The sequence below is a fragment of the Manis pentadactyla genome, chromosome 13 (assembly GCF_030020395.1).
Source record: "Manis pentadactyla isolate mManPen7 chromosome 13, mManPen7.hap1, whole genome shotgun sequence".
NCBI lineage: Eukaryota > Metazoa > Chordata > Mammalia > Pholidota > Manidae > Manis > Manis pentadactyla.
This window is the reverse complement of record NC_080031.1, coordinates 62,438,525-62,464,196: the sequence shown is the minus strand read 5'-3', so window position 1 is coordinate 62,464,196 and position 25,672 is coordinate 62,438,525. Positions and strand designations below refer to the sequence as shown.

The following is a 25,672-nucleotide window of genomic DNA, read 5'->3' as shown; positions in this document are numbered from 1 at the left end:
CTAGGAACCTTTTGTAGACTATCTAGAAGTGGGAACTTACCCACAAATTCCACAATCTGTGGATTTTGAGTGGGCAGAGCTCAGAGGTCAGAGTGCTGATGATGACAGAATGGGAAACCAAGATAGAATAAGATTGTGTATCTAAAACAAAGGATGGGTTTATATAGATAAAGAGAAACAAGTTCTGAGATTTCAAAGACCTATTTACTTGGCTTGTGAATGTAAATTAACTTGCTTGAGGCCTTGCGGGTTAATTTTGGAGGGCAAGGAAGTTTCTTTTCTCTTCCAATTCTTTCCTCAGTTTGCCCCTTTAGTCATTTGCAAGGATTGAGTTCCTGTTGCTCTCCCAGGATTCAGTTAACATCCTGCCAATTCTAAGTGGTTTAATCATTGTAATTAATGTTTTGAAGAATCGATTAAAGGCGTGTCTAGATGGAGACAAAGACACCCAATTAGGAGGTGTTGAAAAGGGAGCTACTCCGCTCCCAGCGTCTTAATCTGAGTCCCAACTGAATCCTGCTCCTCCTTCTCAAGTAGCAGTAAGTCTTTCAATCTTTGGGAAAGAAGGACATGCCAGGCTGACCCTCAAAACCCACAGATGGTTCTCTCTGCCCTCCTCCTCTTCAAAGATCCAGTAAATGAGTCGCAGTTATGTTTTCAGTGTAATTACCAGGCACAAAAGAAAATCTTCTTCCTTTTTTAAATGTTACATTTTAAATCAATGAGATTCATGTTGCAAACTTTACTTTTTTCTCTGGCAGCACACAGTAAGCTTTCAAAATAAGGCCACCAGTTTTTTTTCTTTGTTAGAACTTCTAAAATAAGTAGTTCAATGCTGTTGGTCCATAATTTACTTTAGAAACATATTGGGATTTTTATTTCCCAGAACAGCAATTGTGAATGTTTAGCAGAGTAGATGTAGTGGAAAAAGCTGTGATTTAGTTCTGACCCCCAGTATTTACTATTTGTCCTTCAGCAAATGAAATCTGAATTCTCAGCTTTGTATCTGTGGAACAGCAATATTATGTCCAGAGTGTTATTTACAAGGAGAATCAAATGTGGAAAGTGTATGTGCTGCTTTTTAAACTGCCATGAACTCTTCAAACAAGCGTATTCTCTCCCTGGTGCCAGAAGAGGAACTCGAGCAGCATGTGAGGCCGCCTAAAGCACGGCAATGGTCACCCTCATCTTTCAGTGCACGCTTCATGCAGCCACTTGAGCTCAGACAAATATCGTTTTGAGAGCTTGAATTAGTGTTGGGAACCTCTACTCTGCTCCAAACAAACCTATCGAGATGACCACTGAGATTCCAAATGTAGGGTGAAAGGGCCGCCCAGAACCACCCCTACCCACACTCCATCAGTCTTGACATGTTATTTGATCAGTGCACTGCCTCAAAGACTTTATGAAAATTTTCTTAGAGCAATAATGACACAAATGACACACCATCCATAATAATATTAATTTGGTGACTAATCTGTATGAACATTTCAGGATCAACCAGCCTCGTCACTTTTGTCACTCACTGTCTCTTGCACCATGCGGGAAAGCCTCTGACACAGACAGGGATGTGGTCTATACAGCTACATCACACAGAGAGCTCCCCGAAATCCAGACCAGCTTAGTAGGGATTCAGGTTGTACCAAATTGGAGACCTTTGAAAAGCTGAAATCATGTTGTGTTTTACTTGGTGGAGGTGACGCTGAGAATTGCCGACTAAAAAAAATATGTCAGAAATCAGAGCCTAACAGGTAACAAGACACTGATGGATAATTTTATATGTTGACTTGGCTTGACTATGGTGCCCAATAATTTGGCCAAACACCAGTCTAAATGTCCCTGTATATATGTTCAATTAATAAATGACAAAGGAGGAAGAACATACAATGGGGAGAAGATAGTCTCTTCAGTAAATGGTTTTGGGAAAATGGACAGCTACATGCAAGAGAATGAAACTGGATTAGTCTTTCCCACCATAAACAAAAATAAACTCTAAATGGATTAAGGACCTAAATACCATAAAACTGTTAGAAGAAAACATAGGCAAAAATCTCTTGAACATAAGCATGAGTAATTTTTTTCTGAATATGGCACCCCAGGCAAGGGGACATAAAAGCACAAATAAACAAGTAGGACTATAATAAACTAAAAGCATCTGTACAGCAAAGGACACCATCAACAACCTACAGTATGGGAGAATATATTCACAAATAATGTATCTGATGAAGGGCTAACATCCCCAATATATAAAGAACTCATATAACTCAACACCAATAAAATCAAATAACCCAGTTAAAAATGGGCAGAGGACTTGAATAGACATTTTCCGATGAAGACATACATATTGCCAACAGGCACATGAAAAGATGCTTCCTATCACTAATCATCAGGGAAATGCAAATCAAAATCACAATGAGGTATCACCTCCTACCACTCAGAACAGCCACTCTCCAAAAGACAAGAAATAACAAGTGTTGGCAAGGATGTGGAGAAAAGGAAACCTGTTGGTGGGGATGTAAATTGGTGCAGCCACTGTGGAGAGCCATAATGAGGTCACACATACCAAATACCATACAATCCAGTAATTCCACTTCTAGGAATTCACCCAAAGAAAACAAAATCTCTGATTTGAAAAGATATATGCACTCCTGTATTTATTGCTGCATTATTTACAATGGCCAAGATATGGAAGCAACCAACGTGTTCATCAATAGATGAGTGGATAAAGAAGCCATGGTATGTGTACACAATGGAATATTTTTCAGCCACAAAAAGAAAGAAATCCTGCCATTTGTGACAACATGGATGTACCTAAGAAGGTATTATGCCAGGTGAAATAAGCCAGGCAGAGAAACACAAATACCATATGATTTCACTTATATGTGGATTTAAAAACAAAACTAAACAAAATGAATAGAACAGCAGTAGAGTTACAGACATTGAAGTGACTGGTGGTTGCCATGGAAGAGGGTTTGGGGTTGGTACGTGAAATAGGTGAAGGGGACTAAAAAGTATATGAATAAATGTTGCTTTAAAAGTATGTTTTAGATGTGATTAACATCCAGATCAGTAGACTTTAGTAAAGCAGGTAATTCTCCTTAATGTGGGTGGACCTCACTCAATCAGTTGAAGACCTTAAGAGCAATAATAGGCCTCACAAAGGAGGAATTCAGCCTTAACCCTAAGTTTCTCACCTGCTTGACAAGCCTGTGGAATTTGGACTCGAGAGCTGAATTTCTAGCCTGCTAGCTTGGCCTACAGATTATAGATTGCCAGACCCCCAGTGTGTAAGCCAATTCCTTACAATAAAGTGCTTTCATGTGCACGCTCCCTCTGCCTGCAAATATATGTATTTCTCAGTACAACAGAATAAAAGGGGGGAAGTGGACAACAGTTTAAAGTGTAAATCAACTCACTACATAGTCTTCAAAACACCGCCTTCCAGTTTTCCCACATTTACTTCTTGCCTCCCAACTGTGTTTAACTTGAACTTCTGCAGCAGTGGAATTCTATGTTCAAGATGCCACATTTCTAAATAAAGCTGTGTTTTTTCCTTGCAAATTCTAATGTTATCTCAAGGATAATAGCTTCTGATCTTAAATTATAGCCATTTAAAGATCTCCTTAAAATCCCTTTGTGTGCTTTGGAAAGAAACCTAAACCTGGCCATCTATAAAGACATAATGGAGCTGGAATTCAGGTTCATTCTGGGAGGCCCTAGACACTGTTTTGCAGAAAAATGAGAACCCAGACAGAAACTAACATTTAGGAACCTGGCACAGAGCTATTTGAAAAGATTAAGAAGAGTGATTGCTGGCGCTGTAGTCTGCACGTTTGCACACAAACCAATCAAGAACCAGGTGACCCAGTCATCCAACCATATCTGTGCCAGAAGCCCGTGATCTGATGAGAGACACAAAGCTAAAACATACTAAGCATTTATACCAATATTTTCAGGTTCACAAAACCTTTTGTCCAGATACGTAAATAATAAAGCAAAAGTTACCAGAAAAAAAAGTGAAACTCATTGTTCAGGGTTGAAGAAGTGACCAAAGCAGGGCTCCACGGGTTTCCACTAAGTTTCCCTGTTGCAGGAGGCCCCAGGAGGTGCATGAGGACCACCTGAGAACCACTGAGAACTACTGAGAAGTCAAGCTTTCCTTTTTCCTGAATTTCTAGAGCCCATGCATGACACATGCATTATCCATTTAAAGCATTTGGGGTTGGGGGTGCAGAGAATCACTGAAAAAAAAACATGTGCACATGTAAGAGGTACTTCAATTTCAGAAATCTAAAGAACAAGCATATGCCTTTGAGTGAAGACTACATTTCACAAAAAATATGTGAAAATGGCCACAAGGTTATAAAAATTCAAGAGGAAATGGCAACAGGATCACACAAATCGAGGCCAACTTCGCTGGGAACCTGTTCAATAGGTCAGATTTGGACAGGGGAGGAGGTCAGGAAAGCCGCCATCTAGCAAGGGCAATGTGAGCACAGTGATGGAGCAGAAGTGACTGACGCTGACCCTGGGACACTGACCAATGTGGATGAAGAGCCCAGGCTATGCAGAGTGAGATACATTGGGAGTGAGAAGCATTATTGTGGGGAGGATACCTGAAGGGTTGGATCGCCATCCAGCATTTAGAACTTTCCCCAACACAGACTGGGTATTTAAAATTAAGTATTGAGTAAGGAAGTTTTATTTCATACAGGAAGTAATGGAAGAGTAATTTATTCTTTCTTCTAATTAGAAAAGTACCTGTTATTTCTCCTATGGGCCTTATACAAGTAGGAATTATTAATGCAATTACATTTTTTAACTAATCCAATACTGATTCAAACTATTGGGTTCATAAAATTGTAAATTCACACATTCTCCAAAACCCAAAACTTCATTAAGTTATTATATTAAATGGACTAGAATCAACAAAGTACAAAGACACGTTTTACACTACCCAGTCAATTTTGCTGCCATTCAAGAAGCACATCCTTGTTATAACAGTACTTGGGATTTGTTTTCATTAGGTATGATGAGACACACAGACGTAGAATTACTGTCATTAAGCAAGACAATTTTACATAGAGATCCCTATAAGCGGGTCACAGTATCCCATATAGGGGGAGCCACATAAGACATTTCATACAAACATGCAATTAATCCCAAATATATACCAATATCCCATTTTTTGAATGCAAAATTAAAAAGTGTATCCCAGAACTATAGAACAAGTGAAAGCTGTGAAGTCACAGCTAAAAAAGTCAAACTGATGTTTTATTGCTACCCATTGAAATTCCATATATACTGGGTTCTACCTCTTCTGTTCTAAAACTCACAGTGTTACCAATCTATGTGAAATCTCTGCCCTTAGAAAACTACACATATTCATTCATACACCTTCATTAGACATTAGACAGGTATTAAAATATAAGCTAACAGAAGATATAGTCATTTATCACAGGAATGTGTATCTGTTGGACAATGTATAAACATACCAACATGACTCCTGATGGTGCAAAGCAGCACATGAGCCAATGTCTAGCAGGGTCAAATGCTCATGCACTATAGAAGAATAATTTTAGGTTAGGGAAGGCTTCTGTGAAATCTTTGGGAGAGGAGAACCCAACATAGATATACAGAGACCAACAAATTGTGAATTAGAGTTAGAAAAATGAGTAGGACATATTCGGAGAACAGTTAAGTGTCTGATCTAGCTAAAGGATTTACCCTGGGAAAGTGAAGATAAAATTGATTACCAGAGCAGGTTGCATTTTGAAGGATGTTAGGAAGGACATTTTCCTGAAAATGAAATCAGAAGATACACTGTAATGCACTGAAGGTCTTTGAGCAGGTGAATGAAAAGGTAAAATCTCTGATTTGAGAAGATAAATTTAGAGCAGTGTTTATTAATGAATGTTCCCAGGATCATTAATTGAATTACTCCAAAAGTTAGTCCCAGATCAAATAAATGTGGAAAACCCTTGAGTTTCTTTACTGTTGGTATTTTCTATGACTTTAATACAATAATGGTCATTTTGACTTTCAAAAGGAAAATACAGCATTTCCCAAATCCATTTGACCAGGAAACCCTTTCTAGGAAATCAATGCACGGGTCAAGTATTCTCTCTGTATTGGTACCAAACTCAAGTCTACACACTGATATATGTAAGAAGCATACTGTGTTACATTTTTAAATCATTTGATTTCTAGGTTGAGCCTCTATTCCCAGGTTGGTAGAAATAAAAGAAATTTAAGGGCAAATCTACTTTGCCCATGCATATATCTATGTTCTGGAATCTTCCAGTGCCAAAGGAGTTAGGAGGGTGTGAAATGATATGGTGGCACTGACCTGGCTGGTCCTCTGGCATCTGCTAAGATGTCCTAATTGCTCAGACATGTTTTATTCAAATCCAGTGGCTCTCCTCATTACTTCCATACCATTCTGGGATGGATAGGAATTTCACTTATCTGTTTCATCTTGAGGTACAAGGAAGAAACTCCCTGTGAATGTGCAGGACCCATCTTTGCTGGACGTGTCACTGAGGTATTCTGTGCCGGCCTCCTGCTTCCTTTTGGTTTCTATGCAGGAAAAGGGGAACGTCCCAAATCCCTAATGGCTTTTGGCTTTTCTCATGACATTTCTACCTAAATCTTTACTCTGCCATGAATTGTTTTTGTTTCCTAGGAAACTACTTTTTAAAACTCACAAGCGACAAAGAGCCCCCTTGTCCTCATACTCAGCTGTAACTTCTCTTCCCTGAGAAAATGATCTAGCTCTCTTGGAAGAGAGCTCAAGACAGGGAAACGGTGTAGAAGTAAGGAATATTTGAGGTAGAAAATGAGTTATTAGTGCAAAGATACTTCCAACCACACCTATAATACCCTTTAGGAAACGCAGGTCTAAAAAATGGAGGGTTAAAACTGATGCATTAAAGATGTGTGTGGCAATGCTGCTGCCTTGAGTTTTGATTATCATGTGTGGTAGATTATAGTAATAGCCCTCAGTAAATAATGAATGCACCCCTTGCCTTACAACTCATGGTCTTTGTAGTTTTGTGTAGTTCTCTCCTACATGGACTCTTCAAAAGCCTCTCCTTACTGCTGGGACCTCTTCCTCCACCAAAGGCTACATTAGCTTGCTGAACACACAGGGTCAACAAGAGCCAGCACCGACTCACAAACATATCACGTTAGCTCTGGCTGAGCTGCTGGCTGACTGCAGAGGCACGAGTGACCTCAGCTGAGCCTAGAAATGCACAGATGAGCCTCCACCAAAGGGTTAATATGACTGTGATAATATGATTGTTAATATTAATGCAATTAAAATAAATAAGCAAATAAAATCATTGCCTACCCACTGTGTTATGGAATGATTTTTATTGCATGAATATAAAAATATACAACACAAGTGTCTTGCCAATGGGTTTTAGCCCTGGACAAGTTTGCTATGGATTCAGTGTGACCAAAGAAATGACAGCAAAATGTTCTTAGGGTGAAAGGGTTATACCCAACCTTATTCTCAGGGTGGCAGGTCAGTCACTAAAATCCCGTTCACTCACAGAGAGTCTGCATGCAGCAAGCCAGTCTCTGCCTCTGGGCTCCTGTCCGCACAGTTGTTCTCCGGGCCTCTCTGCACAGCCATCCTGCACAGCCGTCCTCTGAGCCTCTGTCCTCAGCGCTGCCACCACTCCAGCCTCTGCTCTGCTCTCCTGCAGCCCTGCCACCACGTCGCGCCCAAAGCACTGGGCAGAGCTCTTTTTATATGTATTGCCCACAGGTGTGCAGTGAGCTAGTCAACCACGGCCAGGTGAGAATCCTGGCCACAGGAACTCTCATTTTATCCACAACAAGATAAAAAATACGTATTATGGTAGGAATGGAAGATGGAAGAGAGATTTTGTGGGAAGATTTGCTCTAATATGGATATATGGGATCAATTATCACAACCAAATGGGATAAGCTAGGACTTTGGAAGCTGCTCATTCTTAAATTTAGTGTTAAAAAAAATGATCTAAAATGGTTGCCTTAGTTTAAGGTAACCTGTGTTTATACATCTGCCAGGAAATTCACTTAATTCTGGACAGGACCTGAGGATTTAACCCAGATCTCTAACAAACACTACAAATATTTGGAAATTGTCCTAGTGGGCTATTATAGGAAAAAAAGAAACAGGTAGTATCGGGCATTCGAACACATGCTCAATTCTTCAGTAACTTGGAAAAATGTAGTGAGGAAGTGGGGTAAAACATGTTTGGTGGGGCCTCGGCATCATGCTCTAGTTGCGCCATTTGTGAATCACTGTCACTGTCACTGGTTGAGATGCAAGAAGATTCTTTTGTTGTCACGGATGAAAGGAAAAACAAATAGTTATATTAGTATAAGCAAGTTCTCAGATACAAGACTAATCTAAACCCCTGATCAAATGTATTTTCCTAAAAATTGACAAGAAGCAATGGAAGTAACTATCATAAAACTAAGAAATGTCAAAATATGAAGGGGTGCATGATACACATTTGCAGGTTCTGAATCTAAAAACTACATTATAAAACAAACTACTGCTAGTTAGCCATGATTAGCTGGGATCAAATAACTTTAACTTTAGTCTTACGGCAAATTCTATTTTTTCCCCCCAATTTTATTTTATATCTATAATTTAATCTACACAACAATCCTCAGATTTACACATAAATTTTCATACACAATGTATAGGCGAGGAAACTTGAGACTGAGATAGAGTAACTGGCCCAAGATAACACACTGGTAAATGGAGGCCCAGGTATTTACACTCTGGAAACGGTGTTTGACTGACACAAAGTCAAGTTGGACTTTGTCAATGATTCTGGTTCTTTCCAGCCTGTTTCAGAGAACACTGGAATCTTGTGGTGCGTCAAGGGCCACAGAGCAGAAAAAGGCAGGGGTGGTGTGGGGTGAGTCAAACAGGCTGTGCTCTAGGCCTTTCAATCCACTTTCAAACACAGTCCATCTATTATGATGTGTATGGGCGTACTTTGGGAAGCATTGCTTGAAAGATTCCCAAACACTGAATCTTGCCATGATGTCTCCTAATGCTGTTAACGATCTGTACTAGCAACCCCTTCAAGTCAGAGACCTTGTCTTATATTTTCTTTGGTCTCACAACGGTGGGAAACCTCCCCTGACCCGTGTGCCAGACTTTGGGAGAAGGAGCAGGTGGAAATCAGTGCCCTTGGGAAGCGCTGCAGGCTCCAGAACAGCACTGTCTGAGCATCTCCCATGAAACCTGGCAACCCGCTCGCCGTCTGTTTCTCACCAAAGCCAATGGAATCATGCACAGTACCTGTAGCCTCACTGGCACCACCATTCCTGAGCTCTCCCCCAGGGGGGAAGGGACGTCTTCTCCAAATATCTCGAGGCAGTTTGCAATGAGAAATTGCACAAGACTAAGCTGTAACCAAGCAAGAACAGGGCGCTCTTCTTCACATGGCATCGCTAGAAATCCCACCTCACCTGTGAATCTTGGGTCTAAAAAAACTAAAAGAATTCTGAGAAAAAAATCAATAATTGATTCAAAAGAACCAACCATAATCCAGTTTTAAGAAATAAATGATACTTTCAAGACTACTTGGGTACAGATTTCAAAAAACTTTCAATGTGTGAACAGAAGTTATAATTTCTACCCTAGCTTAATAGCTCACATTTTTATATCAGTGCTTACATCTTTGGAGATAGAATAAATTGCAAGGAAGTCACACAGGATGCTTGGGGTGGAGATGTGTGTATATAGTCTCTTACTAAGCTTAACTTCTTATGAAGATCTTTCCAGGTTTATTGAGATGCAAATGTTGTAAAACACCTTATTAAAATTTATGAAGCATCCAATACACAAAAACCTGTGACATTCACCTATTAAGTGAAGAAGAACCCTAAACTTGGGAAGCAGAGATTTCTGTGGTCTCTGCGACGGCAGGAAGCAGCTGGAGAGAAGCCATGTTGGCTTGTCTGCGGGCAGTCCCTCCGCACCCACTGCCGTGCCTCATGCTTGCTCTCTGGCCCAGTCGGGGCCGAGCTGTGCTCTCATGGGGCACGTTGGGGCTCCGTTAGGATGCTCCGGAATCTTTTACTAGCTTCCTCAGTGGGCACACAAGTGAAAGGGTAGCCAAGCATTCTTGGGAATGAGCCACTGCTCACAGACGAGGGCCAGTGTGCGTGGGACCATATTGCCTAACCCATGTAGGACGTGCTTCTAGTGGTCAGAGAGGTCCTAGGTGTTATCGCCATTGCACAATGGGGAAACTGCTGCCTGGAAAGCATGCCCAAGCTTACAAATCTTCAGTGAGTCGGCCTCGAGTTGTAAGTTGGCTTGCCCAACTCCAAAGCCCAGGAGTCACATCACACCACTCTTGTCTCTCTATTGCTTCAGTCAGTCTAGCACTGACTCTCTTGGACAGAGAGAGGGAAGTGACTCGGCTGCTCTCAACTTCCCACTGTACAGCCCACTGTCCTGTGCCCCACTAGAGTATGGTAAGTGCCCGCCACTCCAGGGCGTGCACTTTTAAAAACTGGTGTGTCCGAATTACTACCACACGTTTCAGACTCAAGGTGGGGACTCTGCCCTGAAGGGCATAAAGGTAAGAGCTCTCCTTACCTTTTTTCCAAGTCCTTTCCTATATCTGCATTGCAAGGACTAGGCAGACAAAGAAGGCTCGGGGCTATAATCAGTGATAAAGTGTAAGCTGTCATCATGTGTGTGTTGTCTGCTGCACAATGTTGTGTAATACTCTGAAAAGATGTCGCAAGAGAACCGCATTGGCTCCCAGCAGCTGGTCTAAAAGCCTCAAGACAGAAAAATGCACTTTTAAACGAGGGAAGTCATTTGGCCTAGGAAGTGGGAAACACAGAGACAAGGAACAGAGCACTTTTTCCACCAAGTACGCAGCCCACTCTAGCAGAGCTCCAGGTATGAGTGCACAGAGAAATGTCGGACTCAGTTAAATTCCTGAGCCAGGTAAGAACTTCTCCGGTTAGATAAGTGCTTGGCCAAAGGAGGGTCAGACCACTGGCGCACTGGTCTGCTACCCTCTCAGACCAGTGGGCCTCATTTCCTATCAGTTTCTTACATTCAGGTGTAAAATGGGCAAGGAGTCCGTATGAGTAAGCTTAGAGAAAAAGAGTTCAAGGAGGGCAGTTAAGATGTGCACGTATTTTAAGCTGGCCTCCTGGGTGTGATCAAATGAAAACCCTTCGGCTTTGGTAAGTATTGTAGTGGTCAAAGCTGTAAATGACAGGCTTATTTTCCTAAGAGTCTGTCGGTTGTAATTCTCAGTGTGAGCAGAGTAGAGTAATTGTTGCATCGTTACCTCCGGGTGGCAGTTATTTTCTCATCTTCGCTCTCCCTTTGCTCAGGAATGGCTAGCCATTTTCATAGAGACTGGATGAAAATACACTTCCTTGGATATTTTCAGGAAAATCCTTACAAAGATAAAGAATATTATTATTGCAGCCAATACATATTGGAGAAATTGCAGAGAAAACCTTGGGTGGCAAACTTCAGTTTGGTGCCCGCTACCTTCACAGCCACCCAAACCGTGACCCAGGAGAGCTCGGCTCTGACTCTTCACCGACTTGCACACCCAAAAGCAGGAGCTTGGATTTTCCCCACAACTTAGGAGCATAAAAGCTGAGTTTGGGCTCTGTTGGCAATGAATATAAAGCCCCTTGTAGCCTCTGGAAGTGACCTTTGTGTACGTTTTAGCCAACTAGCACAAAGCAACTAGGTCCGGTGATAAAACAATTCAGTTTCTTGAGAAGAGACACATGTACTACTCTCACTTGAGAAGAGACAGTGCTCACTCTGAATTCTAGAAAGTAGTTTCTGAAGCAAAACACACCTGCACATCCTATTGCACACATATTGAGAGAGAACTGGGCCTTCCGACCTGAGGTATCTGTGCCCCTTGGGAGAAAACTACTCATTTATTAGCTCCCTTCTGTAACCCTATAAAAGACCAGCTCTGCAGACTTATAAGCTGCCAAATTTGGAAATACAGCCAGATCCCCAATGTCTAACTACCTGTTACCCTCTTCCATCCCTGAGTGGAACATATATGTCCTCCCCCCAAAAGGGAAAGTGCCTCAAAATTTCAAAACATCAGTTTCAGGCCTCTGGATTGGAGACAGGCAAATGTAAGCTTCCTAAGTGGAGGCCTGGAAATCCATCACTACAGAAGGCTGATGAACAAGTACTACTGTTATACAAGGGAGCCTATTACCACTTATGAAGCTTTAATGCTTTGCGCAAGCCCGAGGGCCTTGCGAGCTTCACAGGCCTACCTGGCTTCCACTGGGCTCACTACATAGCCCAGGACTTCTCTCAGGTTTAGCTCAGTCAGAAAATGTCTGCAGGCAACCATCACAATTATAATCCAGGAATTGTTCCCTCCTCCTAATACTTACTGAGCCGCCCTGTGTGCCAGGTGCTCTTCTGAGTGCTGACGATAGAGCAGTGAAGGCAAAGGGAAGTTCCGGTCCTGTCATTCCTCTACTGAGTCACTGGCACACACTACCCACCCACCCGGGCCAGGGTTCTCACAGTGTTTCCTATGGAACGGTCCCAGTATATTTGGAGGGAGGAGGCACGACAGCCCTGGCTGGCTCTGGTAGTCCAGCAGGGAGCCGAAGGGCACTAGCCTCGGGCCCCAAACTGCAGCTGTCGGGGCATGTGTCTCCCCTCTCTCCTGGACTCTGTGCTGCAGTCACACCGGTGGCCCGCTGTGCTGAAGCCAGAACATGAGCCAAGCTGGCTGTGCCAAGGGTATTTGTCATTGCACCTCTGTTTAAGACAACTTAATGGCAACTTCAGTGTGGTCCTGAGGAGACAGTCCTTTGTGGTTGAGGCCAATGTCTCCAGGTAGTTTCACATGGTGTTATCACGGCCAAGGTCATAAAGTCTGATTCTCCACCAGGATCAGTCAACTTTAGGAAGAGAAAACTTGAGGAATGTCTAAGAAACTGTACCTATCAGTGCCACCCTCTGGCTAGTTTGGGCTTAGAACAGAGGAATAGGCAAGAACCTGCTGACTCTTGCTAGAAAATCATAGCAGTTCCATGTGTGCACCCTGCAGAGAACGGCAGCAGCCTTGCTAGTCACATACCCGGTGTGTATTACTGTGGGCCCAGCGGGGGCAGTGGTCCACTCTACGTCGTTTCTGACTGTTGCTATTTATCATACAGTTTCATGGAGGGCAAGGTAAGACCAGATGTAACTGACATTTTGTGGTAATTTTCATAACCTGTTTGTAGTCATTACTACATTAACATGGTTCAGAGCTGGCAACAAGCTCTAAGATGGACTGATGAAATCCTTTCTCGGTTCCCTTATTCTCCTTATAGACATGTAACTGATACTTGTGATTTAGCTGTGTTCCTTCACAATTGATCTTTTTTTTGTATGAACTTAATGAACATTCAAATGTCCAAACTAATTGTAGCTGCTGCACCCACTTTTCACAAGTCATATTTACCAGAGAAGGCATGTGGTGGGAGCTGCTTGCTATGACCATAGTGGTGGGCTAAACAAACCAATTCAGGTTTTACCAGAGGATGGCAAAGGTGCCAAAAGGTGAAAAGAGGTCCACATCCTGGAGTCAGTCCTATGTGACTTTGACAGTGAAAGGCATGAGGGGAAGAGGGGAAGGAATGATGAAGCGAACAGAGATTTTGGTGGCCACGCTCAGCATTTTTTGATGCATTGTAAGGCAAATATTTGCATACTACGGCAAAGTAATACAACCATCTCCAAAGCAAAGACTAATATAAATCTTTTTTTGGAAACTTTCCCTCCTTAGGAATATGGGCAGGAAGTCATCAAATTAGGACGTTTGTTTTGGTAAACATTTTGTATATACATGCGGAGTTTGAAGTTTATTATTATTTTGTTGTTATTATTATGGCTATTTTGCATAGAGCACTCAAGAGTCATGATGGGGAAGGTCATATGTGACAGAAGAAGAAAGTATATCTAACACACAGGGCTTTTGATGATCAAAGTAGTTTCCTGAAATTTTGACGTTGTGTTTTACAGTTCTGCACATTCTTAACCTATTAGGTCTTTGATGGCTCCTAGGCTGTCGTGATGGAGGATACCAATCACACAGCTTCAGAGATAGGCTGTGTGTGGACACTGCTAGAACTCTCTCTACCTTTAAGACCGCCACTGCCACACACAGATTCACCATCCCACTCCACTTTGTCCCTGGAATTGAGCTGCTCCTTTAAGGCTCTGCAGGATTCTGCACTGGTCGCTGTCCAGAAGACGGCTCTTGTGAGCGGCCGTTTTTGATTAATAAAATCAAGCAGATCCTATAGGAAGAAAAGGAAAGACAGACACACATGGCAGCTCATCTCTTCAGGGTATGTGGAGGCATGGTGCTGGAGTGGAGGGACTAAACGTGTAATATTTTTTTCATTTCTCTAAATACATTTCTACCCAACAATCCCTTCTACAGTCGTGCACTGAAATACTTCACTTATTGTAATCAGATTTTCCTTTTCAGGGAATTTATGCTTTTTCATCAAACTTCTCTGCTTCAAGGCCTCTGTGGAATCACCCTGTCCTCCTCCATTCATTCTTCGCTAGTCCCTAATAGAGGGAGACACTCTTCCCCACGTCTGTAAATCGTTTTGCCATACTCATTTCCAATTTGTTTATTCCCTTCTGAGCAAGTATATACATACCCAATTCCTACTTCTTCTATTTCCTTCCCTCTTTTAAAATCAGGCCCCAATCCCTCGCCTCATCCTCTCATTACATTCCGTTGTCAACAGTCTTTCTTTCCTGTGGCCGAATCTCCAGGGCCTCTGCTTGCAGTGTGGGGAGATAATAGGGGTTGGTGTCACGCAGTCCAAGGGCTCTGAAGTCTAGTGTCCAGCCTATCCTCTGTGTGACCTGGGGCACATACATACTCTGCTGACTCTCTTGATGTGGGGTGTGTGTGTGTGTGTGTGTGTGTGTGTGTGAAGTGTGGATGATGATAATCACAGCTACGTCAACCCCTAAATTTGTGGTGAAGGATGTGAGGACCAGGGCAGTAGCTAGCATGATAAATTCTTTCAATCTAGAATATAATTGCCTGTATCTAGCGCTAGGAGAGATACTGGACACTCAGTGAAGGCTAACACTGTCAACTCAATGCGCCACTGAAGATAACATAGGTCCAACTCAGTGGCTTGCACTTGACACGTGCCGTTTGGGTGGAAGTGCCCATATCGGCCAGAGGATGAGTCTTTACGCTTAAGCACTTGACATGCAAGTCAAATCCACGGGACTAAAGTTTGAGTTGTATGACTGAGTCAGTTTAGATGAAGGAGACTTGAACCTACTGTAGAATTTAAGGAAGGAGATGAAAAGCAAGTATGAGGATGAGGCAGACTCTCAGAGATTCATACACATGAAGCCCATTTTAATGGACCTTAGCAGGCATGGGTGCAATTTTCCTGAAACAAATGCAACGGGCAAGAGTACCTTTTCCTGTGGTATTTGCCTTATAACTCTGCAGTACCTAAGGCTGATTTGATTCTTTGACGTAATATTAACAAAGCCTCTCAGCCAGAGCCAGGGGCTAACAATCTCTCCATTTGGGGATAGGTTTGGAGGAGAGTCCTTGGGCTCTCGAACTCTCTTTCCTCAGAAGGGCTGCGCAAGACCTACTAGAATGGGGATGGGCAGCTTGTCATTGTCACACATGCACGTGAGAGAAGTGCCAAAGAGCTGTCCTGGCTTTGCATTTGGTGGAGCCAGGCTGGGGGAGTCTGGACAAGTACCCGAGCCCTTCCTACAGGCCAGGCGTGCGCCGGCACTCTTTCTCTCTTCCAGCGGGAATCTAAGGAAGAAGTGGGATGATCGTTACTGGTAGTTTAATTCACATCACCTTCTTTCCACCCCTGCCATTGCACATCACATTTGTTCCAATGGCGAGAAGAGAAAGAAACTGAGTCATTGGCTGTTTGGAATTTCCCACATTCTGAAATTGGCCAATTGCATCCTTGCAGTGCTAATGTGTTCTTCTTCTCCATATCCTGCCAACCAGTAGTTGAACCTCCAGGCTTGATCACTCAGGGTCAGTCCTTTCATGGGCATCTACTGCCTACTTCACTGCCTCATGAAGACTGTTTCTTGGTATTAACCATGCACAGTGGATTGCAGTGTCAGAGCCCATTTTGAAAGCTAAGACAATGTGGTATTCCAAACAAGCAGAGTGTGGGCATCATTTACCTTCATAGGAAGACTCCTCTGACCCTGAGATTTCCTGTTGGGTTTTCTAAGTGACCAGGCATGGTCACCTTTCTCCTGTCAAAAGGATCTGCCCTTCCTGACAACACCTGCTTGACTGACTGCACTCTTCAGCCAGCCTCTGGCCCTACGCTCTGGGGGGCCACAACCCTCAGGCAGCTCCGCGGATGACTTTCTGCAGTCAGGGTCCTTGGCAAACAGTCATTATGTGCTGGTTATATTATAAGATTACAGGTGGCTATGTTTCTTAATACTCCACCAAGCTGCCTAGGCATGATTTCTAATTACCGAACAGCTCAGAGCAGTAGAGACAAAGAGCTTTACAAAGAAAACGTGATCATTTCGCGTTCAACATTCCCACTGCTCAGCTATGAATATTTTCCTAATAAGGCACCTGAAGGTTTGCCTAAACCACCTGCTTACAAAACTGAATGCTTTAAAGAAGTCAACAGTGGAGTCGAGTTTGTAGAAAGAAAAACACAAGAGTTAACATTTCACCAAATACCCCCAAATGCGCATCCACTTGGCTTTTTGTGGACGTAGTGAGCGAGTGCACTGCCGTGGGCACTCACAGGGAGCAGCGCTTGTGACACTGGGTCAGCGGGACCAGGATCAAATGGCCTGAGGGTTCCTGCTTTCCCACTGAGCTGGGTAAGCTACTCAAGAGTCTGTGAGCTTCAGTTTGCTCAACTTTAACATGAACGGAGCTGCTTGCGTCTTGCTGGTGGACCACATCGTATAACGTCCAGCTCGGCACCAGTCGTGGCTCACTCAGCTCAATAAAAGTAACTTCCCTCTGAGGGCCTAAGGCAGCCTCGACACCCACAGCAGACCCCACCCCATTCTCCACTTGCCCTTTTGGCCTCCAGAAGGTATGTGGGTGTGAAGCAGTAATGCCCCCACTCTGCCTGATGAAGGAACTTTCCTCCTGCCCTGAGGTGCACACCCCAGCCATTCTAAAGGGAGAGAAGGAAGGATGCAAATACGATCTTCAGTCCAGCAGGAGGACCCTGTGTGTCGACGTGCACACACACTTAGGATAGACACACACACTTAGGCTACATGTGCGTATGGAGGTCAAGGTGTGTGTGACCTGGTTTCCCTACTCGATACCTGGGTTTGTTATTTCTAGAACTATGCAGATGCAGTCCGTTACCCAGCCTCCATAAGAAGGATGCTGTATTCCTTGATACAAAGCTATGTATTCCAGCTACTCTACGAGCACAGACTTAAAGCAGAGTAGACACGGAGTCCTGTACTTTCTCAAAAATAGTTTTCTGCTCAGCTGGACCATCTGTGATGTACATTATTTGGTCTTAGAGTTCATGTTGCCTCTGGGGCTACTAAAAATATATGCTATGGCCATGAGTATATGGGAATGATGAAAGAAGCTGAGTTTTAGGAAACTAGGAATTTTGTATGGTCATGGCATGATGTGGTTTAGTGTTTCCTCATGCTAGAATTAAGGTATGAACATTTAAAAAGCAAATTTTTGTACCATTGTCCTTATAGATTAACCACCATAATGTTAAAAATGCTTTAAGGAGAAATTGTGTTCTGGCTCAAATACTTCCCAAATTAACAGCACAGTGTCTTCCGAGGATGACACTTCATTGGCAGTGTTTTGGAATGGTTGAAACAAAAATGGTATGAAGAAATAATAGTAAGCCCCAGCCGTAAAAATTCTATCCAGTTGTAGCCTCGACATGGGTGTGAAGCAGACATGAGTCAGCTCGTTGTGTGGGTAGAATTGAAAGTTCGATTCTGTCGAGAATGCCAGGGCCACTGCACCCAATCTAAAGTCGGTAAGGCCCATAATTCTTTGCTCCCCCTGAATTTTTTCATTCCAGGTCTGTCTGATCAGACCATCATTTGATCACTTCTTGTGATGGCCTGAGATACTGGAGAAAACCCTGTGATGGGGAAAACATATTCCCCGGACATATGAAGCTCATGCTCTAATAAGACACAAGTTGTGTTCATAACATAATTCAATGTTGGAAATGCTCTGGGGTTACAGAGACAGGAGAGACTGTCTACCTAGAGGAAGGAAGGGAAAAACCCCTCTAGCAATGCACTGGGTGTCTCTGAGGTTTATTTTGGGTTATTGGTTCATTATTAGGTTCTTGCATGTACTGTCCCACCCACTCATGGAGCATCACCTCTATGTCCTGAGTTTGTTTTCAGGATTGGAGACATCAGCCAAGAAAAAGGCCCTGCAGGAAGGGAGGGGGCTCACCTCTCCCTTGTTGGTTCCTGGCCAGGTGCCTGGGCTTCAGGATGAAAGCAGAGGCAGAATCCTCCAGTCCCTCAGGCAGGAACCTAGTAGCTGGAAGATGGCTTATTTTAATTCCATAGGGATGTTCATGCACTACATGGAGAAAAATCTGAATATAGATTCCAGCTGATGGTGGTGGGTAGGATACAAACCTGCCTTACCCTGAGCATGGACGCCATGCTGGGGTGTGCTGCTGTTCTCCTGGGGCTTCTGGAGAAAGAATGCTGTGCCTCTCAGTCAGCGTCATATTCACTTGCCTGCGGGACACCCTGTAGAAACCAGGTGCCCAAGCAAGCGTTTCAAGAGAAAAAGTTTAAATGTGGTGCTTTGCTTGGAATGCACAGCCCCATCAGGGCAGTGCACAGTGTTGGCTTGTGCTGTGTTTCCATCTGGGACTATTATAGTCCCTCCACCTCCAGCACCGTGCCTCCACATACCCTGAAGAGACGAGCTGCCATGTGTCTGTCTTTCCTTTTCTTCCTATAGGATCTGCTTGATTTTATTAATCAAAAACGGCCGCTCACAGAATCCTGCAGAGCCCTAAAGGAGCAGCTCAATTCCGGGGACAAAGTGGAGTGGGATGGTGAATCTGTGTGTGGCAGTGGCGGTCTTAAAGGTAGGGAGAGTTCTAGCAGTGTCCTCACACAGCCTATCTCTGAAGCTGTATGATTGGTATTCTCCATCACGACGGCCTAGGAGCTATCAAAGACCTAATAGGTTAAGAATGTGCAGAACTGTAAAACACAATGTCAAAATTTCAGGAAGCTACTCTGATCATCAAAAGCCCTGTATGTTAGATATACTTTCCTCATGTCACACACGACCTTCCCCATCATGACTCTTGAGTGCTCTATACAAAATAACCATAATAACAACAAAATAATAATAATAAACTTCAAACTCCGCATGTATATACAAAATGTTTACCAAAACAAACGTCTTAATTTGATGACTTCCTGCCCATATTCCTAAGGAAGGAAAGTTTCCAAAAGAAGATTTATATTAATCTTTGAAGATGGTTGTAATATTTTGCCATAGTATGCAAATACTTGCCTTACAATGCATCAAAAAATGCTGAGTGTGGCCACCAAAATCTGTTTGCTTCATCATCATTCCTTCCCCTCTTACCCTCATGCCTTTCACTGTCAGAGTCACGTAGGACTGACTCCAGCATGTGGGCCTCTTTTCACCTTTAGCACCTTTGGCATCCTCCGTTAAAACTACAATTGGTTTGTTTGGCCCACCACCATGGTCACAGTCGCACGGGAATCAGCTCCCACCACATGCCTCCCAACTGAGAGTCACTATGTCTGATTTGATAGTGTATCTTATACATCTACGTGCAGACCACCAAGATGCTATAAAGTGGATCCTAGACAGCCTACAAAACTCAAAATTGTTTCCAACAATTAAGTACCTTTTCGTTGTTCCACCACATTGTTTAAGTATTTTATGAGCTCAGGATCAGTAATTACAAGCAGGGTTAAGTCCGTATTTCTGCACCCGAGTGAAGGTTTCAGATGGATATATGCCACGCTGATGCAAAATGCTGTTGATTCCAAATGCTAAAAACAAAAGAAATGTTAAAGAAAAGTCATTATCTTTGTAACTCCGGAAAATAAAACATGTTTATATGCGACTATGTTTTCATTAATCCTATAAAGCTGTAAATACCTAAACCCAGGTGTTTGTGTGTCTTGTTGAAAGCACAGTAGGTACAAAGTAGCATGAGAAAGCCTTAAAATCTTGACCAAAATAAAAACAGAGATCAAGCAATTATGGTGACCAATGACAACAATAATTCAACACTGCAAAATTGGTGGGACTCAGCAAAGGCCATGCTAAGAAGGAAGTATATTGCAATACAGGCCTACTTCAGGAAAGAAGAATGATCCCGTATGAACAGTCTAAACTCACAACTAATGAAACTAGAAAAAGATGAACAAATGAGGCCCAAAGCCAGTAGAAGGAAGGACATAATAAAGATTAGAGCAGAAATAAATAAAATCTAGAAGAATGAAACAATAGAATCAATGAAAGCAGGAGCTGGTTCTTTGAGAAAATAAACTAGATAGATAAACCCCTAGCCAAACCCATCAAGAAAAAAACAGTCTATACACAACAACATAATCAGAAATGAGAAAGGAAAAATCACTACTGACACCACAGAAACACAAATTATGAGAGAATACTATGAAAAATTATATGCCAACAAGGTGGATAACTTAGAAGAAACGGACAACTTTCTAGAAAAATACAACCTTCCAAGGTTGACCCATAAAGAAACAGAAAATCTGAACAGACCAATGACCAGCAACAAAATTGAACTAGTAACCAAAAAAACTATTTAACAACAAAACGCCTGAACCAGATGGCTTCACCGCTGAATTTTATCAAACATTTAGTGAAGTCCTAATACCCATCCTCCTTAAAGTTTTCCAAAGAGTAGAAGAAGAGGGAATACTTCCAAACTCATTTTACAAGACCAGCATCACTCTAATACCAAAACCAGGCAAAGACACCACAAAAAAAGAAAATTACAGACCAATATCCCTGATGAACATAGATGCAAAAATATTCAACAAAATATTAGCAAACAGAATTCAAAAATACATCAAGAGGATCATCCATCATGATCAAGTAGGATTTATTCCAGGGATGTAAGGATGGTACAACATTGGAAAATCTATCAACAACATCATCCACCATATCAACAGAAAGAAGGACAAAAACCACTTTATCATCTCCATAGATGCTGAAAAAGCATCTGACAAGATTCAACATCCATTCATGATAAAAACTCTCAACAAAATGGGCATGGAGGACAAGTACCTCAACATAATAAAGGCCACATATGACAAACCCACAGCCAACATACTTAACAGTAAGAAGCTGAAAGCTTTTTCTCTAAGATCGGGAACAAGACAAGGATGCCCACTCTCCCCACTTCTATTCAACATAGTTCTGAAGGTCCTAGCCACAGCAATCAGACAACACAAAGAAATAAAAGGCATCCTTATTGGCAAGGAAGAAGTTAAACTGTCCCTGTTTGCAGATGACATGATATTGTACATAAAAAACCCTCAAGAATATACTCCAAAACTACTTAGATCTAATATCTGAATTCAGCAAAGTTGCAGGATACAAAATTAATACACAGAAATCTGTGGCATTCCTATAAACTAACAATGAACTAGCAGAGAAAGAAATCAGAAAAACAATTCCATTCACAGTTGCATCAAAAAGAATAAAATACCTAGGAATAAACCTAACCAAGGAAGTGAAACACCTATACTCTGAAAACTACAAGACAATCACAAGAGAAATTAAAGAAGATACCAATAAATGGAAACACATCCCGTGCTCATGTAGGAAGAATTAATATTGTCACAGTGGCCATCCTGCCTAAAGCAATCTACAGATTCAATGCAATTCCTATCAAAATACCAACAGCATTCTTCAACAAACTAGAGAAAATCATTCTAAAATTCATATGGAACCACAAAAGACCCCAAATAGTGCAAGCAATCCTGAGAAGGAAGAATAAAGCAGGGTGGATTATACTCCCCAAATTCAAGCTCTACTACAGAGCCACAGTAATCAAGGCAATTTGGTGCTGGGACAAGAACAGACTTATTGATCAATGGAACAGAACAGAGAACCCTGACATAAACCCAAGCATATATGTTAAATTAATATACGATAAAGGAGCCATGGATATACAATGAGGAAATGACAGCCTTTTCAACAGATGGTGTTGGCAAAACTGGACAGCTACATGCAAGAGAGTGAAACCGGATTATTGTTTAACCCCATACACAAAAGTAAACTCGAAATGGATCAAAGACCTTAATGTAAGTCATGAAACCATAAAACTCTTAGAAGACAACATAGGCAAAAATCTCCTGAACATAAGTATGAGCAACTTCTTCCTGAACACATCTCCTAGAGCAATGAAAATAAAAGCAAAAATGAACACATGGGACTAAATCAAACTAAAAAGTTTCTGTACTGTAAAGGACACCATCAACAGAATAAACAGGCATCCTATGGTATGGGAGAATATATTTGTAAATGACATATCCGACAAGGGGTTAACATCCAAAATATATAAGGAACTCACATGCCTCAACACCCAAAAATCAAATAACCTGATTAAAAAATGCACAGAGGATATGAAGAGACACTTCTCCAAAGAAGAAATTCAGATGGCCAACAGACACATGAAAAGATGCTCCACATCACTAATCGTCAGGGAAATGCAAATTAAAACGACAATGAGATATCACCTCACACCAGTAAGGATGGCCAACACAGAAAAGACTAAGAACAAAAAATACTGGCGGGGATGCGGAGAAAGGGGAACTCTCCTACCCTGCTGGTGGGAATGTAAGCCAGTTTAACCATTGTGGAAAGCCATATGGAGGTTCCTCAAAAACTAAAAATAGAAATACCATTTGACCTGGGAATTCCACTCCTTAGAATTTACTCAAAGAATACAACTTCTCAGACTCAAAAAGACGTATGTACCCCTATGTTTATTGCAGCACTATTTACAATATCCAAGATATGGAAGCAACCTAAGTGTCCCTCAGTAGATGAAACGATAAAGATGTGGTACATATACACAATGGAATACTATTCAGACATAAAAAAGAAACAAATCCTACCATTTGCAACAACATGGATGGAGCTGCAGGATATTATGCTCAGTGAAATAAGCCAGGCGGAGAAAGACAAGTGTCAAATTATTTCCGCCATTTGTGGAGTGTAACAACGAAGCAAAACTGCAGGAACAAAATAGCAGCAGACTCACAGACTCCCAAGAAGGGTCTACTGGTTACCAAAGGGGAGGGGTGTGGGAGGGTGGGTCGAAGGACGGAGAAGGGGATTGAGGGTTATTATGTTTAGTACACATAATGTGTGTGTAGGGGGGTCACAGGGAAAACAGTGTATCACAGGGAAGGCAAACAGTGAATCTGTGGCATCTTGCTACACTGATGGACAATAACTGCACTGGGGTATGGGTGGGGACTTGACAATATGGGTAAATGTAGCAACCACATTGTTTTTTTATGTGAAACCTTCATAAGAGTATATACCAATACCTTAATAAAAATTTTTAAGAAAAGAAAAAAGAAAACATCTGTATTTATGAGGCAATAAGAATCCATCTCACTGCAATTCAAGCCTAAATTCCGATTGTGGTTAAGGAATGTCAAACCCCCTTTTGCGTCAGAGTTACCAACAGATTAAATGGTCCAATCATCCCAGGCAAGGCTCTCCTCTCCCTCCCCTTTTCCTCCTCGTCTCTCAAATCATCGCAGGTTCTACCAGAAGGCACAACCGGCCTGGGGCAAAACGGTGTTTCCCAAAGTCCATCACCACCAATCCCACAACTACCTAAGGTAAGGTAGTGATGCTGGGGTTCTTGTTCACGGAGCCAAAGAATGAACTTCGCAAACGGTCAAGCTAGGAGAGCAAGGCAGAGACTTTTATTTAGGGAGAAAGCAATAGGACAGAGCTCCTGGCTCAGGCCAGGAGGGGACAAGAGAGCCCCGGGGTGACGCGTTGTCTGGGGGTTTTATAGGCACTTGAGAGACAAAGGGCTAGGGATATATACCTGCTAAGTGGTCCCAAAATGTTTACGTTTGAAAAGCACTAAGTTTCTTGTTAGTCTTGCTGGTTATTTACAAGAATTTTACTGCTCTGATTTTCTCCCAAGATAGCAGCTTCCCGGTCTGGGAGCATATCACTCAAGGCTGCCCGCTTTGCTTCCAAGGTGGGCTACATTACTGTTTGTTAAGAAACTTACTTTTTAACTAATTGGGTTTTAAGATGCAATCTTATTTTCAAGATGGAATCATTCCTGTTTTTACTACCTTGTTTTGGGCTTGCTTGCTACATTGCCCAAGTTGCAAATCATTAGTTTAGGGCTGGAGAAAGAAAAGCAGCACCTCGGTAAAGTTAGAAAAACAAGCTGGGCCTCGCAGCAGGCTAAAGCAAATCCCACAATGGATTATCTTGCCTTGCGTTTTCTAGAGGCCCTCACCCTACTCTAAACCCAGGGTCCCTGTCTCAGGAGTAAAAATACACAGGGGCTCCACCCCAGTTGTACTGCGTTGTAAGTCTCTGGGGATGACGGGGGTGGGGGGTGGAAGGCGGCGGTGGGGGAGTGGAAGGCGGGGTGGTAGCTGCAGCTTAAAGAAGCTCCCAGGAGAAGGGGCTATAAGGCGAGGCAGGCTTCAGCAGCACCGAGGCCTCTACGTCCATCATTAGCAACATGGCGGGAGGAGCACCTACATCCGCCTCATCCCAGATTCCTCCTGTCGGGCAAAAGGCCAGGGTAGAGAGGAGCTGAATTTGCGGCCGTTAGGCCCACCGGTCTCCCTGCCTCGCAGCCTAGCCGCGGGCCTAAGCGGAGGTCTGGGCTCAGTTTTCCCCGCCCTGCCGCCTGCGCAAGGACTTACATCAGAACTCAGCCACGATTTCGGCGCTCCTGCAGAGGGTGATGCCTTGCTCTCGGGAGAGCTGCAGCGCCACGACTGAGTCCGGGGACGAAGGCACGCACTTGTCTCCGGCAGACAACGACAACAATGGCTCCAACAGCAGCTCCCCAGCACTCGTTGCAAAATTAACGACGCAGCGCACGGTGCAGCCCTTCGCGCAGGCGCGCACACTTCTAGATCACGCCCCACAGGGCGGAGACCTGTCCGCCTCTCCGCCGTCTCCGGAGCTGGCTATTCGCGCAACAACCTCTAGGTCTCGCCCCACGGGGCGGGGACCTGTCCGCCTCTCAGCCGTCCGCAGAGCTGGCTATTCGCGCAGGCGCAGTGGGTAGGCGTAGCCACGCTATTCCGGGTTGTCTCGGCTTGAGGGGACCCTGTTGGGCGCTTATACTTGCGGAATCTAAATCGGTGGAGGGTAGAAGATTGCCCATTACGGTTTAGTGGCCGCTCCCTAGGTTTGTGGAGCACAACGTCTGAGTTTCAAAAACACTTTCAAAGTGCTTATGATATGCCTCACGTCTGCACCAGTAAGTAGCCCCAGTGACCCTAGCGCTCGGTCGGAACTTTTGCTGTTTTGGCAGTTCGCAAACCAGCTGCGTCCGTCGCAGCCAAGCCACA

General features: G+C 43.1%; 1 long non-coding RNA gene across 8 annotated transcripts; it reads right to left on the bottom strand.

Annotated features, from left to right (window-relative positions):
- Positions 1-7,360: 7,360 nt before the first annotated feature.
- On the bottom strand, positions 7,361-25,247 carry LOC118921008 (uncharacterized). Of its 8 annotated transcripts, XR_008993207.1 has the most exons (7): positions 25,016-25,247; positions 19,963-20,110; positions 18,507-18,638; positions 14,178-14,337; positions 11,337-11,448; positions 9,317-9,424; positions 7,361-8,332 (listed from the first exon to the last, which is right to left on the bottom strand). It is a non-coding gene; the product is annotated as an uncharacterized LOC118921008 (long non-coding RNA). The 8 variants fall into 8 exon arrangements; XR_008993205.1 differs by having other exon boundaries at positions 9,317-11,448; XR_008993210.1 differs by having other exon boundaries at positions 7,361-9,510.
- Positions 25,248-25,672: the final 425 nt, after the last annotated feature.